This window comes from Capricornis sumatraensis, chromosome 9 (genome assembly GCF_032405125.1).
Source record: "Capricornis sumatraensis isolate serow.1 chromosome 9, serow.2, whole genome shotgun sequence".
Classification (NCBI taxonomy): Eukaryota; Metazoa; Chordata; class Mammalia; order Artiodactyla; family Bovidae; genus Capricornis; species Capricornis sumatraensis.
The window spans coordinates 101,992,239-102,008,867 of NC_091077.1; the positions used below are offsets into that span (position 1 = coordinate 101,992,239).

Below are 16,629 nucleotides of genomic sequence, written 5' to 3' on the forward strand. Positions count from 1 at the left end.
TTGTCTTTGCTGTTGTTCCTTTGTTCTTTCAGTTGTACCAAACTAATTGCCTTGCAAGGTTTTTTTTCCCCCAATTCCTCCCACTGGTAACATTAAGGTAAATGAGGCTCTTCGAAGTTAGAATCAGGGACTTGACAGTAAGGGTATACATCCTGGAACATCAAAGAGCAAGGCCAAAGACTGCTAAGAAACATGACATCAAAAACTTTTCCTCCCACCACCCCTTTGGTTAATGTCTGTTCTGATTAGAAAGGAATTGGGAGGGATGATGAAACTTTGACGTCTGTACCCTGGTGCTGAATTGGATCTCAGAGACAGAATTTTGGGTGAAAAGAAGAACTTTATTGCTTTGCCAGGCAAAGGAGGACATGCTGGGCTAGTGCCCTCAAAAACTCTGTGTCCCAACCCATGGATCGCGTGCGGAGTTCCGTAACAGTGGCTCAAGGGCAGGGGTGCTGATGAGGGTCACTGCTTTCATCTGGCCGTGGGTGGTCTCTAGCTGAGCTTCTCTGGCCCTCAAGGTTATCAGATTGTGACCCTGTCTGAAACGAAGAATGCTTCATCAAGTGGCTGGCATCTTCCATTTGTGGGGGGTTTAGTACTGTAGAAGAGCTCAGAGATGTCCTTTGTATCCCTTGAGAAGAAGCCAGGACCTTGCCCCGAGGCTGCGCTGTTATTTTTCAACTGCTCCATCCTTTTCCCTATATTACCTCTTTTCCCCAATCAACAACTGCTTCCCTGGCGGCTAAGACGGTAAAGTGTCTGTCTACAATGCTGGAGACCAGGGTTTGATCCCTGGGTTGGGAAGATCCCCTGGAAAAGGAAATGGCAATCCACTCCAAGACTACTGCCTGGAAAATCCCATGGAAAGAGGAGCCTGGTGGGCTACAGTCCATGGGGTCGCAAAGAGTCGGACACGACTGAGCGACTTCTCTTTCACTTTGGAACCTAGGAAAGGTCATGGAGGCTGAAGCCTATTTGCTAAAAACTAGAAACAGGACAGAAAAAGGCTTCTGTGCCCAAGAGCCCCACCGCATCCTCCTTGGTTTCAGGAGAGAGCCAGGAAAAAGGCGATATTGCTGCTAACAAAGTCTTAAGGGAAGGTATTCCTTCACGAATGGGTTTGGATGAGGACACAAATTTTTACAGGGAAGTGACATCAGACCATCAACAAACTCTCTTAAGATTCTTCCATCCGAAGTGGCTCTTTCCTGTTCCCTTTAATGTGTTTAAACCAGTTATCTGTCTTGAGAATGTGGAAGAAGTTTCTGATAAGATTTTCTGAGACTGATGGAGAGTTCAGGGCAAGCTGCTCTAAGATGTGCCGCTTGGCATGTGGATTATTTAGAGCTGAAAAGAAGCAGGACCTAAAAGACTCAGGAAGAACCTTTGAACTTCACCCTCACTGCCTATAGAAAATTTAGGGTAGAAAACCTGCTCCAGGAACGAGTTATCACTGTGGATAACTATATTAAAGTATCGAACTAAGTGTGTTAAACAGGGAAGAACCTAGCAACACCCATTTGATCAAAGTCCTCTCTGTGTTCTAGCCTCTCTACGTGGCCCAGCAAACATCTGTTTACAAAACATTAGTTATTTTCATCTTTCTGTGGATTACTCTTTTTCCCTTTGAAGTCACAGACCACTACCTTCTTCTTAGTCCAGAATAGTATATATAACCTCATCTTGCCTTACTATCTTTGAGATTTTCATGCTTATGTAGATTCCCCAAATGTACAAAATAAATTTATTTTTCTCTTGTTAATCCACTTTATATCATTTTAATTGCCAGCCAAAGAGCTAAGAGGGAAGAGGAGCAAATTGTGATTTTTTTTTAACCACAATTTTTTTTTTCTCCTAAAACTTTTGGTTTCTTCAGGTTTTCTCCTTCTATTTGAACTAAATATAACTATTCCCCCCTCCTTTTTTTTTTTTCTGCCATTGGGGTGGTGTCATCTGTGTTTCTAAAGTCATTGTTATTTCTCCCTCCAATCTTGATTCCAGATTTGCTTCATCCAGCATTTTGCATGATATACTCTGCCTATAAATTAAATAAGCAGAGTGACAATATACAGCCTTGACATACTCCTTTCCCAATTTGGAACCAGTCTGTTGTTCCACGTCCAGTTCTAACTGTTGCTTCTTGACTTGCATACACATTTCTGAGGAGGCATGTAAGGTGGTCTAGTATTCCCATCTCTTGAAGAATTTTCCAGTTTGTTGTGATCCACACAGTCAAAGGCTTTGGAGTAGTTAATAAAGTAGAAGTAGATGTTTTTCTGGAACACTCTTGCATTTCTATGATTCAAAAATAGAGCCTCTTGATAAAAGTGAAAGAGGAGAGCGAAAAAGGTGGCTTAAAACTCAACATTCAGAAAATGAAGATCATGGCATCTGGTTCCATCACTTCATGGCAAATAGATGGGGAAACAATAGAAACAGTGAGAGACTTTATTTTCTTAGGCTCCAAAATCACTGCAGATGGTGACTGCAGCCATGAAATTAAAAGATGCTTGGTTCTTGAAAGAAAAGCTATGACCAACCTAGACAGCATGTTAAAAAGTAGAGACATTACTTTGTCAACAAAGGTCCATCTAGTCAAAGCTATGGTTTTTCGAGTAGTCATATATGGATGTGAAAGTTGGACTATAAAGAAATCTGAGCACTGAGGAATTGATGCTTTTGAACTGTAGTGTTGGAGAAGATTCTTGAGAGTCCCATGGACAGCAAGGAGATCTAACCAGTCCATCCTAAAGGAAATCATCCTGACTATTCTTTGAAAAGACTGAAGCTGAAACTCCAATACTTTGGCCACCTGATGCGAAGAACCGACTCATTGGAAAAGACCCAATGCTGGGAAAGATTGAAGAAGGGAGGAGAAGGGGACGGCAGAAGATAAAATGGTTGGATGGCATCACCGACTTGATGGACTTGAGTTTGAGCAAGCTCTGGGAGTTGGTGACGGACAAGAAAGCCTGGGGTGCTGCAGTCCATGGGGTCGCAAAGAGTCAGACATGACTGAGTGATTGCATTGAGCTGAACTGAACTGAACTATTTCCCCAGAAAGGAGTGCCTCTCATTTATGCTTTTACATTTATCATCGTAGAATTGTTCATACATAATTAAAAAATCTTCTCTGTTTTTGCTTGCATAGGTCCTTTGACAATTAATCATTAATTTGGTAAATCATTTCAGGTGGCTCCCTTTGGGCTGTTTTTCTACTCTGAAGGTTTTGTGGAGATTTTTTCCATTAATTTCTAATTACAACATTGGAATCAAGTTCTTTTTGTGATTTTTCTTGTGCTATATATGGCAGTTATAATTTGATACCCTTTTTATCTCGCTTGGATTTCTGTGTCTGGCTGCTGTGTGGGTACATATCTTTTCTTCATTCTGAGTTCTAAATTTGCCCTTGGCAGTGAGCTGTCTCTGTTTTATGACATGCTGCTCTGTGAGCTATGTCTCTCCTTTGTCTGTTGTTATAAACAAACCCGAGCTGACTAGGAGGATTTCTCTAGTGAGTCAGTAGTCTGCTTAACATTCTGCAGTTTGCAGCATGACAGGATAAGAGACTCATAAATACCCTGGTTGTCTCACCTCACCCCTGACTTTCAGGAAATCATATTTAATTTCATATCTTTACTTGGGAATGAAACTTGGAGGTGTTCTGAGAAGGCGAAAACAATTTCACTGAAAAATGGTGAGTCTTTGTATTAGTCAGTAATGGAAGTGAAACATGACTGTTTGTTTTCTACTTTTTGAGGTTCTTAATATGTACCTTTGTTGGATATGAGATTTAATTCTGTCTTGTCTCCCTATTGCATATAGTAAATGATTAAGAATCAGTGATTTCCATGAATTTTGGAAACATATCATCTGGAAATGAGAACTATTTTTTTCTTTAATGTAATGATTGTCTTAAGCTGCCTTTTCCCCTTATCAAAGGCATGGATCCACCAAGAGGCTCATCTCTCTCTTCCAAAAGAGCTTTTCTCTCCCAACTGGTGATTAAAACCTGATTGATTGCTTCCTCTTGAATGGTTCTTTAGTATACATGTGTAGTCATTTTCTCTCTCAGTTTAATCTATTTAAAATAAGTCATTGTTACACTTATTTTTTTGATATCCTTCTTCAGTGACTGAAATAATATTTATTCATATTTAAATTTATGAATTCTACCAAGATATAAGCTATGTGATACCGGTGGCTTGTTTATCTTTGTTGTTCAATTGCTGAGTCAGTTATGTCTGATTCTTTGCAACCCCATGAACTGCAGTACACGTAGCTTCCCTGTCCTTCACTGTCTCCTTAAGTTTGCTCAAACTGATATCCAGTGAACCAGTGATGCCATCCAACCGTCTCATCCTCTGTTGCCCCCTTCTCCTCTTGCTCCCAGTCTTTCTCAGCATCAGGATCTTTTCCAATAAGTCAGCTCTTCACATCAGGTGGCCAAAGTATTGGAGCTTCAGCTTTAGTACCAGTCCTTCCAATGACTATTCAGGGTTGATATCCTTTAGGATGGACTGGTTTGATCTCTTTGCTGTCCAAGAGACTCTCAAGAGTCTTCTCCAACACCACAGTTAGAAAGCATCAATTCTTTGGTGCTCAGCCTTCTTTATGGTCCAACTCTCACATCCATACATGACTACTGGAAAAACCATAGCTTTGATTATACAGGCTTTTGTCAGCAAAGTGATGTCTCTGCTTTATAATATGCTATTTAGGTTTGTCATAGCTATTTTTCCAAGGAGCAAGCATCATCTAATTGTGTGGCTGCAGTCACCATCTGCACTGATTTTGGAGCCCAAGAAAATGAAATCTGTCACTGTTTCCATTGTTTCCTCATCTGTTTGCCATGAAGTGATGGGACTGGATGCCATGATCTTTGTCTTTTGAATGTTTTTTAAGCCAGCTTTTTCACTCTCCTCTTTCACCTTCATCAAGAGACTCTTTAGTTCCCCTTAGCATTCTGCCATTAAAGTGGTATCGTCTGCATATCTGAGGTTGTGGACCTGATCCATCACCTAGGAGTCACTGTCTGCCCTGGGGCCTATCCACTGCCAACTCCATGCTGGGAACTGGGGCCTCTGGTCACTGCCGTGCTCCACCTGTGTCTCTGGGGAGATCTGTGCAAGGCTGCTTCCCAGGCCACCAACACCTCTTCAGGCTGCCATGGCCCAATATTGTTAATCTTACTCTTCACCATATCTCTGTTGCCTAGAAGTGCCCAGCAATCAGGAGTAAATCTTTCCAAATTTTCTGATGTACTTGCCCTTTTCATTGGTATGCATTACTGTTGGGCTTCCCTGGTGGCTTAGAGGGTAAAGAGTCTGCCGTAATGTGGGAGACCCAGGTTCCATATCTGGGTCAGGAAGATCCCCTGGAGAAGGCAGTGGCACCCCACTCCAGTACCCTTGCCTGGAAAATCCCATGGATGGAGGAGCCTGGTAGGCTACAGTCCATGGGGTCACAAAGAGTCGGACATGACCGAGCGACTTCTCTTTCCTTTCCTTTCCCTTACTATTTATATTTTAAATTGAACAGTCACACTTATATGTATGTAAAGCTATAAGCTACCTTAAATGTTTTAAAAAACATAGTAGAGTATCTATAAATAATTAATAAAAAGCCAACCAACATAATGTAATTGCAGATAAAGTTTGAATTTTCTTAAATTATGGTGTTACTTTAAATAATGTCAAGAGAGAGGGGAGATAGATACTCACATGAGCATGTGAATTGGTGTAATTTTTTAAAGGGAGATTTGGTAGTAAATATAGCCCAGTATATTGAGCTTCCCTGGTAGCTCAGCTGGTAAAGAATCTGCCTGCAATGCAGGAGACCCTGGTTCAATTCCTGGGTTAGGAATATCCCCTGGAGAAGGGATGGGCTGCCCACTTCAGTATTCATTGACTTCCTTGTAGCTCAGACAGTCAAGAATTTGCCTTCCCATCTCTGGGTTCGGAAAATGCCCTGGAGGAAGGCATGGCAACCTACTCCAGTATTCTTGCCTAGAGAATCCCCAGGACAGAGGAGTCTGGCTGGTTACAGTCCATGGAGTCACAAAGAGTCAGATACGACTGAGTGACTAACACTTATAGACAGCTGGAGGTGAAGATCTGAGTGTAGAGAAATGTCACTGTATGGCTGCCAAGTAGATACCTGTACGTCTATGATGAAGATGAGGACCCAGTAAGCTGAGATGGAATCCTGGTAGTCAGGGGTGGGAGACAGAACAAATCCCAAACTAGAAATGCACAGTTAGAGACAGCTACATATTGATGGTGAACTTAAAGTTGATGGTGGCATGTGAGACAGAAGTGTGTCACGGTTATCATACCTCTTGTCTGATGGAGGTTAGCAGAGCTGTCTTGCACTGGTTTAAGGATGGTACATCGTAACTACTGGGGATATAGTTCGATAACAGCCCTATGCTAATATAAGCTATTATGTAATGAAAAGCAACCCTGGGAACCCATGCTCATTTTCAAACTTTGCCCAGTAGGAGCGGTGAATGACTTCCTGGAGTGCTTCAAGCATGCCTTAAGAATTCTCCAGCATGCAGGAGAGTGGTCAGACCAGAACGTGGGGTAGTTACCGTGGTGACTCTCACATGGTCAGTGCTGGACCGGAGGAATCGGACTTTATATCCTAATTCTTATGAACTGGATGGATGATTGTGCACAGAGCTCCTGTGATGGTGTAGTAAGCCTAAATGATGTTTTATTTCAATTTGGTCCTCTCAGTCTTCAAAACCTTGACATCGTATTATTCCTTTGCCTATGGTTTTCCATTATTTTACTTTTTTGTAATGTTAATACGACTTATGCTTAGATGTGTATTTTCAACAAAATTGTTAATTGTTAATTACATATTTTCCTTTGAATCTTTGTAGGATACATTTTGAGTTTTTAAGGTATGTTTTGGTTGTTATTAAATCATTGTCAAAAGCATTACCAAACTGTCAAACCAATATGTACTTTAAAAAATCCCAACAAAATATTAAAAAAAAACACAGAAAAACAAAGGCAGTAACAGTTGTTTTAGAAGAAAAAGTTTAAAAATACCTGATTTGTAATTGAATATTTTAATACAGTTTAGAACACTAATTAGCTTAGTCTGTGGGCTGTTGCTTGGGTATTGAGAGTAAACCTTTCCAAACACCAGGATAAAATAAAACCTTGCATATGTGCATTAGAATTCATTTTATTATAAGCTTAATTTCTGTGCAACTTCTTTTAATTCATAAAGGCATAATAATTTGTTTAGCTGATGATGTATGGCTTGCTGTACTTATTTTCCATATGTGACTTAATTTTTGAGTTGTGTAGGAATACAGTAAAGCTTTAATATATCTATTTCAGCTTTTTAAAATTGAAATAACATAAAAATAGTTTCCTAAATGTTATAAGATTCAATCTCTTCCAACCACAAGTGGGTTATCAGAATTTTACAGTAGATTCTTTTGTTCCTGAGGGTTTCTAAGGAAGACTGTGACAAAGTCTACCCATGTGAGACTGAATACTATTTTTAATAAACAAAACATCTGCTTTCGAGTGCCTAAGTGTCCAAAGGTCTAAAGGAGTCGTTTTAACTGATGAAAAGTATAAAAGAATTAAGGCTAAAGCTATGCAAATGCAGCAGGATGCCTTTTGTTTGAAATAAAACTAATAAATTAAACAATTGGCAAACACGAATAGAATCCTCTCCCAAATTAAATGTTTACCTAAATTTTAGTATCAACCGTGTTGACATCATGAAGAGCTGTCAAGAGAGCTGACATTCTTAGAAGACAGAACTTCACCTGTAACCTTTAAAGAAAGCTGCTTTGTGAAAGCCCTAAAGGCAGAATGGTCAGACTGGCATTTGTATAGTGTGGTGGGAGATGTTAAAATAGCCACGCACAGAACCCTTTCAAGCAAGTTTTATGTCATAGAGAGACTTTTGGAAAGAAATCTATAAGTAGTGACTGGTCACTGCTTATGTAAAGTGGAATAATTTCAGACAGTTTGTTTTTTTTTTTTCCCCCAGATCAGAAAGTGCTATACCCAAAGTGAATAATAAATCAAATTTGAATCTTTTCGTCTTGATATACACATCTCTGAGGATATTATTTTCAGAGCTAACATTTATTTCTTCATTCTCCGTAGAACTGAAGTCCAATTTTATAACTTTGCAAATTTTTTTCAATCACTTTCTTTGGTGTAACAATTACAAGTGCAACATATTTGTAATAAAACTGTCAACCATGGTTCAATTCAAAATGTATCACGGGGAAGTCAGACTTCTGAAGGGGGAAATGTGTCTGGTACTTTTCTTTGAGAAACAGTGAAGGTGGACTCTTGGGATGCTTAAGAATCAAATAGCAATTTCTCCCACATCAAGGAAGTTTGGAATCCAACTTTTTATAATTCTAAAACAAAATCTGAGGGTACTTCTAAACTGTTGTCTCCCCCTTTTAGAGCCAATGGTAGTGTGAAACTTCTTTTCCTCAACTGTTGTCTACCCTGAAAAAAACAAATTAGTTACTGCATGTTGGAGAAAGCAGTATTTAACCCTAAATCAGTTGTGGTTTTCTCATCAGTGGGCCTTTTGAGATCATTGTGATTCTCACGGTTATTTTTGTATGTGTGTTTGTGAAATAGAAAAATGAGCCTATTTCCCCACCATCCAAAATATGTCTGGAAGACTTGTAAGTCCTCTGTTTTTATACACTTAATAATTCTAAATATGCACTATAATTATTTACTGAGACTGCCTCCTTGAGTTTATACATCAGAGATTTAACCTTGTTGGGATCCTGGATAGGCCAACCCAAAGTATTTCTCAATGGCATATTGATTATGGTGAATTAAAATTACTTAAGAAACAGTGGGTGCAAGAGGAACACTTTTGATTCTTCTCTCTGTCTTCCTGAAAGCAACAAATAAATCCCCCATATTTAAAGTTTCCTCCCGCAGGAGGTACAAGGGTGCCATTATGGCCAGAGAGTGGGAACTCTGGCTGAGAAATCTGTACACTCAAAATAGCCTTGTTACTTCTGTAATTTACTACCCAAAGCCCAAGCTCTGTTTCGGTTCTTCAGTAATTATTAATTAATTATTTATTTTCACTTGAAGCCCAAGTTCTTTTGTCCTGTTAATTGTTCACGATGTTTTTCTTTGTCCACAAGTCTGCCATGTCTTCGGTTCTATTTCTATGTGATCTTTGTGCGCATGCATTAAACTTTGTTTCTTTATCGCCTATTAATCTTTCTTGTGTCAGTTTTATTATTATTCCAGCCACAAGATCTCTCGATAGGTAGAGGGAAATTTTCCCACCCTGTCAATCTCGTCGCCCAAGTGTTTGATTTTGTTCGCGGGAGTCCAGGTTTCAGTGATTCATAAGTGAATGATGATCTGTAGTGTCCATCTCCTTCATGCTTTCATCGCAGTAACACTTGAACATGTAATTTTAGGAGATATCGTCTCTGAGGTTTCAGTTTCTAAGAGTCAACATTTTATAAGAGCAAAGAAGTCTGAAATTACGGATGATCCTTTTCTATGTAAGCCAGCAAAATATTGTACTTGAATACACTTAAGGTTAAAAAAATTATGAAGAATTTTGGATACAATAATTTAATGCATTTTTAGCTAGGATTGCAACCATTGTTTACTTAATATATGGATAAAGGTTTACTGTTTGAATGCTGTCTCTTAAAGCAAGCTTATATTTATAATTTTCACATTTATGTCTTCTCTTAATTACATTTTAATTCCTAAAAGGGTAGAGGTCTTATTTTCTGCATGCTTGAATAACTCTTAACACAGGTGTTTTTTTTTTTTGTTTTTTTTTTTTTAATGTAGTAGGCATTCAATTGCCAAAGTAAAGCTTCACTTCTCTAGTGATTCTGAAGGTTAACTAAATCATAGTGTGGGTATTTTGGTAGGGTATTTGGAATTCCAGAGTTTAAATGTCAGGATAGTATGAGATTAATTGTAATGACCTCACGCCTTCTGAAGCAGCCAGGTGGTGTTGACCCTCTGTAGAGATTTCCTTAGGTGAAAAATCTGTCCATGAAATAGAAGTTTAATTACTGATTCTTCTTTGCCACTTTGATCAGTCTAAACCTCTGACTTATATGTAATTTATTATGAAGATATAGTATCTAGGAAGTTTCACAGATTCATCTTTAGAGAATTGAACTTCTCAATATGTGATTCTGTCCATTATCTTCTTATGTTGGAAATCAGCAGTATATTAGTGCTGAAAAAATAGCATGAAAATTCTTTTATATTGAAATCCTTTAGAATCATATTGTAATTTATTTTAAGTGAAAAGTATGAAATACTGTGTTTTCTATTTCTGAATAATGTTTTATTAAAGGAAATTTATTTATTGCTCTTAAGTCTTTAGTTCTGATAAGGGATTCTGTTTCCTAATAGCAACATAATGTTTTGAAACATACATCAAATCAGCTTATGTATTTCCACAAGTAGCTTGTTCAATATCAAAAATAAATCATTACATATTAGGAAATTCTTTCTCCTCCAAGGTTGGAATAATGTAGAATGTCATCTCATTCTGAGATAATGGTGACACCACTCTGATCCTTTTAGTTTTCTTGGCAGAAGGAAAAAAATCTATTCTGGAGTTTACGTGTTAGTGAAGTTACTTTTCTGAGATATGATTATGTAACAAAACAGCCTTTACTTGAGATATTTTAGACAATGCCTTCTTCTTACAACTAAGAAATAGACGTGTGTGTGTGTGTGTGTGTGTGTGTGTGTGCGTGCGCGCATGGGCCATTGCTTTAGAAAGTATGTATGGAAACTGTGGCAAACTTTTAATTCACTGAGTTACTTGATTTGTGAAGTTCATTATGACCATCCTGTGTAAGAGAAAGTGATTGTTCATAACTGACTTTGAGATAGCCATATCCTTTTTGGGGGCATGGGAATAAAATATGAAACTTAGTGAGAACCAACTGGTCTGATACGCTTTGATGTTTTGTATTCTAGATCTCAGTCTTTCAAACCATAAACCTTTGATCTGATCACTATTTCTGGTATATCTGGACATACTTTGGGCATTTAGTTGCATTTCAATAATTCTAATTATTACAAACAGTGCTGTTTTCCTCCAAAAGAGGGGTACTTAGCCAAGAGCAATTTGTTTGGTCAACACAGTGCTTTGTTAGAAAATAAATATTCCTAGTTCCAGGGTTTTTTTCAAACTTAAAAAATTTGTATTTCATATTCTTCCTTTAATCATTTACTTTTATCTTATACTTGTTTTGATACTGAAATGTTGTAGTTCTGAAATATATCATACAAATGGACTAATTGGAAAATTTTATTGGAAAAATAGTAGATGCAAATATTTCATATTAAGAAAAATATCCTGAAGAATGTGACTTGTGTGTGTATGTGCATAGAAGGTGGTAACAAAAACTGACTCTGGATAAGTTAGAGGAGTTATGGTTGTTAGTTGTAGACTTTTGTATTTCCTTGCGCAGGGGCCATGCTAATTTTCTCTGTATCATTCCAATTTTTGCATAGGTGCTGCTGAAGCTAGTGCTGCTTATCAGTAATTCTTGATTTCTCTTGAAGGAGCCCATCTTGTTTTCGTACAGTGAACTCTGCTTCCATTTCTTATGTCTCAAGAAAAAAAGGGTCTAGTTCTAAACTTTGTAAGATACGCACAATGAGAGTTGAAAGACAGAACTGGGCCTAGGAAGGAGTCTGAAAAATACCACAGGAAAAATGCCAGTGGGCAGCTTACACAGATGTGAGCACATGTGCGTATATGTCCACGTACCCACACATACACACAGAGTCTTCTTTTCTGTTACTATTCTGATCACATATTAAATGAAACAGTGCTTTGAGAAAAAGACTTGACTAATAATACTCAAATGCCCTATAAATATTCACAATGGGCTGCAAGCTGGATGCTGGTCCCTTCTGCCTAGTGTTTTATTCCCCCTGTGACTCCTTTTCAGTGCAAGGAAAAAGATATTTGACCAAACAGACGGGATCAGCATGATACAGGTTCCGGTAAGAGAGGCATAAAAGAGTGTTGCCTTGAGAACAAAGTCATACCTCATTGCAATTTCAAAATATTTTTAAACATTGTATAATTTTGGTCAGTGTGTGGTTTCATATTTGCAGTTATAGAGCATTATATTTATGCATAATTTGTAGACTCAACACTTTGTGGCTTAAGACATCGACAGCATTTTAGAAAGCTTATGTGTGTGAAAGCTTATGTGTATGTAAGGAGCAAGCACATTTAAGGGATAGGTTTCTGAAGACCTAGCATAGTTTAAAATTATCACAGTTCAGGAGAATTTCTTAGAAGAATAAATATAAGCAGTGGATGCCTCCTTCAAATGCACATATATTCATGTTTCTAGTGTATATTAAAAATCAATTTTTCTTTTCTCAGAATTTTCTCTAAGATATTTGCTGTGATCTAATATTACTAGCATTATGGACAATCAGAATGGTTCTCTCATAGTTTGTATCAGTTAGAGTCCATTTGGAAGACAAAATCCACTGCGTAATGTGAACAAGGAAAGCTGTAATAAGGAATTAGCCATGACGAGGGACTATAGTTACTAAGAGTTGGCTAATAATAGAAAATTCTAAAGACTATAGGATCAGATGATGTAAAGAGGAACCCCTATCCCTAGGGGTGAGATAAAGCACCCACGGAGGAACTGCCTCTTCAGAGCTGAGATGCAGATCTTAAAAGACACAGCCCAGCTGTGGCTTGCTGAATGACAGATAAATCATTGTGTTGAGGCTCTGGAGGAATTTGCTAGAAATCTGTCCCTTGGAACTTGTCAGGAATCTCCCTCTGAGGGAGCTGGGGGGCGCTCTCGCTGTGATGTCTTCAGTTAGAGACGGCCTCAGGCAGATGACCTCGGAAGCTTATGGACTCCGGGTGCAGCCCCTACCACACTTGCACATGATGGAGCCAGGTGTTCTGGAAGCTTCTGTGCTGCCAGTGCAAGTTCGTGCCCCTGGAGAAGCTGCCTGTGCTGTAAGAGCCAGCTTGGGAGCACCCTAGAACCAAGAAGGAAAGGCTTTTTCCCATGCTGTGTCCTTCCTGTAGTCTGTCCACAAATGTTCACATCATGTCAGCTAGCAAAGGAAGAAGTGCTTAAAGGGTCCTTCTGTTTTTCACGGAGCAGGTGATGCAGGATGCATTTGAATCCAGCAGACAGTAAGTTGGTAACAGGGACAGCCTTTGTCTCAATATTTTCTTGCCTTAAAATTTTACGACCAAATTATTGATTCCAGGATTTTTTTTTTAACTCCCTAGTACTAAGTGCCATTATGGCCACTTAATCACTTGAAAAATAAAGACTATACAAAAGATTTTAAATCATGCTGATGGAAACGTTAAAATGATGACATAACATGCACCCTGAATCATATACAAAACATGAAAACGTGTTTCTCACATAGGAAGAGTATTTACCGATTCAAGGAGGTGGGAGGGAGGTTCGTGAGGGAGGGGACATAGGTATACCTATGACCGATTCACATCGATATATAGCAGAAACCAGCACAATATTGTGAAGCAATTACCCTTCAATTAAAAGTAAATTTAAAAAAGGAGTATTTAATGATTCAAATGAATTTATAATTCAACCAGCTCATCATCATATTAGAAATTAAGCAATTTGTGAGGTGTTTAATTTTTTATATTCATATTATTTTCTACTTTGCATAAAATGAGCTATAAATATATTTTTAATCACATTATTTCAAATTTTCTAAGTCAAGTTCATGTAAACTGTGCTTGGTTAAACCGTTATCTTACTTTTTGCTATAGGAAGAACAGACAGTGTAGAATGATCACTCCAAAGCTGTCACCACTATAAGGGAAAAAAATTTGCTCATTCTTCCAGTGACGACTCAGGCATTTTCCAACATCCTAAAATTGTTCATTCAACCTGTGCTTGACTCATTCTCAATGCATAGATAAAATTATATTTTGGGGGGAATTTCCTCAACATTTTAGCCATTTCACTTTTCAGAGTTGTACATTATTTTTAGAGAACAGTAATTTGGTGTTCTGGTCTCAGAGCCCAGCATCTATATCCAAACCTGTAATTTGAATTAGTCACTCTGTAAAATTCTGCATGTCATTTCAGTCTTCTCTTTATCGTCTCAACCTCTGAATAAGAGGCACCATTTTCACTGCGGAAACCAATATCACTATTTTTAAAAAATGTCTTCACAGCTAGAGAAAATAGGCTTAAGTTGTATTTTATGAGCATTTTTCTTCAAGTTGAGTTTTCCTTCCGTGAAACCAGTGCTAATCCTACAAGGAGAAAAGCATTTTCCAAGATGGGTACTCAGTCGACATTCCTGGCTTACGAAAAACAATGATTTCATGTAAGAGGCTGCCGGGTATGCCGTTGGGCTTTATATTAATTTGTGAGACATTCCTTTCATTATGTTTCCCGTTCAAAAATTATACACATTTGAATCAAAGCCCAATGACAGTGTCTAGTAACTGGAAAATATTTATTTCTCCTTGGAAATCGTACCTGCTAAATTACCCAATCTTTTGGGAACACAGCCAAAGCCTGGAGTGAGTCTTTTGTTGTAGGAAGAAAAGAGGAAAATAATTTGGTGCTGAGGGGAAGCAGGTCCCTTACAGCTCTCGTGGGCCCTCTTGTCATGTTTGGAGTTACCTTGCAAGGCTGCCGTTATCATGTGGTTTTGTGTCATTAGAGTTCACATCGTAGGATAATCCCCAGATAAAGAACTGTGTTCCTGTACTGCCCTACTTTTTTTTCCTTCTGCTCGCAGATATTCATGTCCAACTTGTTCTGACTTGTTCATATTCTGGGAGTAATGGGGTGAAGTTAATATAAGACAGTTAACTCTCTCAATTACTCAGAGGCTAATTATCCAGGCTATTGATTGCACAGTCCAGCCTCTGCTTTTCCTGCCTTTTAAAGGGTGGTTGACTGCCCCTTAGCACTTAAGCCAGACAAAGTAGGAGGTGGAGAGGTAAAGTCATAAAATTCAAATCTATCTATTTTGCAGCTTATTAGCACTAGCTAAGAGCTTAGGTGACTGGCAAAAGTGTGGTTTGGAGACACCTGTATATGTAATTTAGCCTCACTTTTCCTTGTCATCCCTTACCATGGATAATTGAGTTGGCCGCATTACCTTATGTTCATATGGTTAATTCTCAGAAGTTGGGTTTTTATTGGTTTGGAGCAGTGACTTAACTGGTACTTAAGACATTTGAAGGAGGTAGGGTTAGCTATACAAATTTCATTTTTTTTTAAATAAGGAAACTGAGACTAAGTATTCAAACTGAAAAATGGCAGGTGGAATTGTGGGCTAGAATGTTTTTTTACTCTTTGGTCTGAGTTCACAGATATACAGATATGGAAGAACCGCCTCTTGATAATTCTTCTTTTCTAGTGGTTCCCAGCAGTGGTTTGTGAGTCTCATATAATACAGCCATGAGGAGTCATGGTTTCAGAGTTGGCTTGAGATGTCTCTCAGTTGTGCTACTTATGGCTGGTAGAGCTTGATATACGTATTTCACTTTGCCAAATGTATGAAATGTAGTAAATGCTCAATAAAGAGCCTTGGACTACAAAGAAAGCTGAGTACTGAATAACTGATGCTTTAGAACTTTGGTGCTGGGGAAGACTCTTGAGAGTCCCTTGGACAGCAAAGAGATCACACCAGTCAATCTGAAAGGAAATCAACCCTGAATATCCATTGGAAGGACATCAACATTCATTGGGGGTTTAAGCTCCAATACAGCACCTGAGTAGAAGAGCCAGCTCACTGGAAAAGACTCTGATGCTGGGAAAGACTGAAGACAAAAGGGGAAGGAAGCAGCAGAGGATGAGATGGTTGGATGGCATCACCAATTCAATGGACATGAGTTTGAGCAAACTCTGGAACATAGTGAAGGACAGGGAAGCCTGGTGTTTTGTAGTCCATGGGGTTGCAAGGGGTTGGACACAATTTAACGATTGAACAACAACAATACAGATTATCTGTCTGTTCGTGCTGCTCAACAACAACAAGGAGCCTTTTAACTCAATTTGTAGTAAATATAGTTTTAGTGGAGGAGTACAAATAATAAAATCTCTGAGTTATTTTTAATATTTCAAGAATAAGTGGAACTATACATTTACCATTGGCAAGACCATGAGTTGATTCATTAATGCAGGCTTATGTAGTAATTTAATCTCAAATTATGGTTTATGAGGTTGTCCCTAGTACAGTTCCCTTACTTATTATAACTGCAAAAACATAGGCTCAAAGAGCACAACTGTTTTTTTTTTTGTTGTTGTTGTTTATCCAACAGTTAAGGGAAGAGATGCCAATGGGATAAAGACATAGGACCGGTGGCTCCCAGCTCAACCTTTTCCCCACAATTGTACTGATACCAGATCATCAACGACTTGATTCCTAGGATCAGGAAGTGACCTCCCCTTTCCTTTCCCTCACTGACCTACTCAGTCCTCAGTGCCTGTGCTCTTAATTTCTGAATAGAAAATGGGACAAAACAGAAGCTTTTGTGGACTTTATGAACTAAGAGACCTGGGAGAAAAAGTGATGGCAGCAAGTCCTTAGGTTGTAGTCAGACAAA

At 38.5% G+C, this 16,629-nt stretch overlaps 1 non-coding gene across 1 annotated transcript; it reads right to left on the reverse strand.

The window, feature by feature from the left end:
• Positions 1 to 11,454: 11,454 nt before the first annotated feature.
• On the reverse strand, positions 11,455 to 11,559 carry LOC138086690 (U6 spliceosomal RNA). The gene has a single exon (XR_011145402.1). It is a non-coding gene; the product is annotated as a U6 spliceosomal RNA (small nuclear RNA).
• Between the last annotated feature and the right edge of the window lie 5,070 nt (positions 11,560 to 16,629).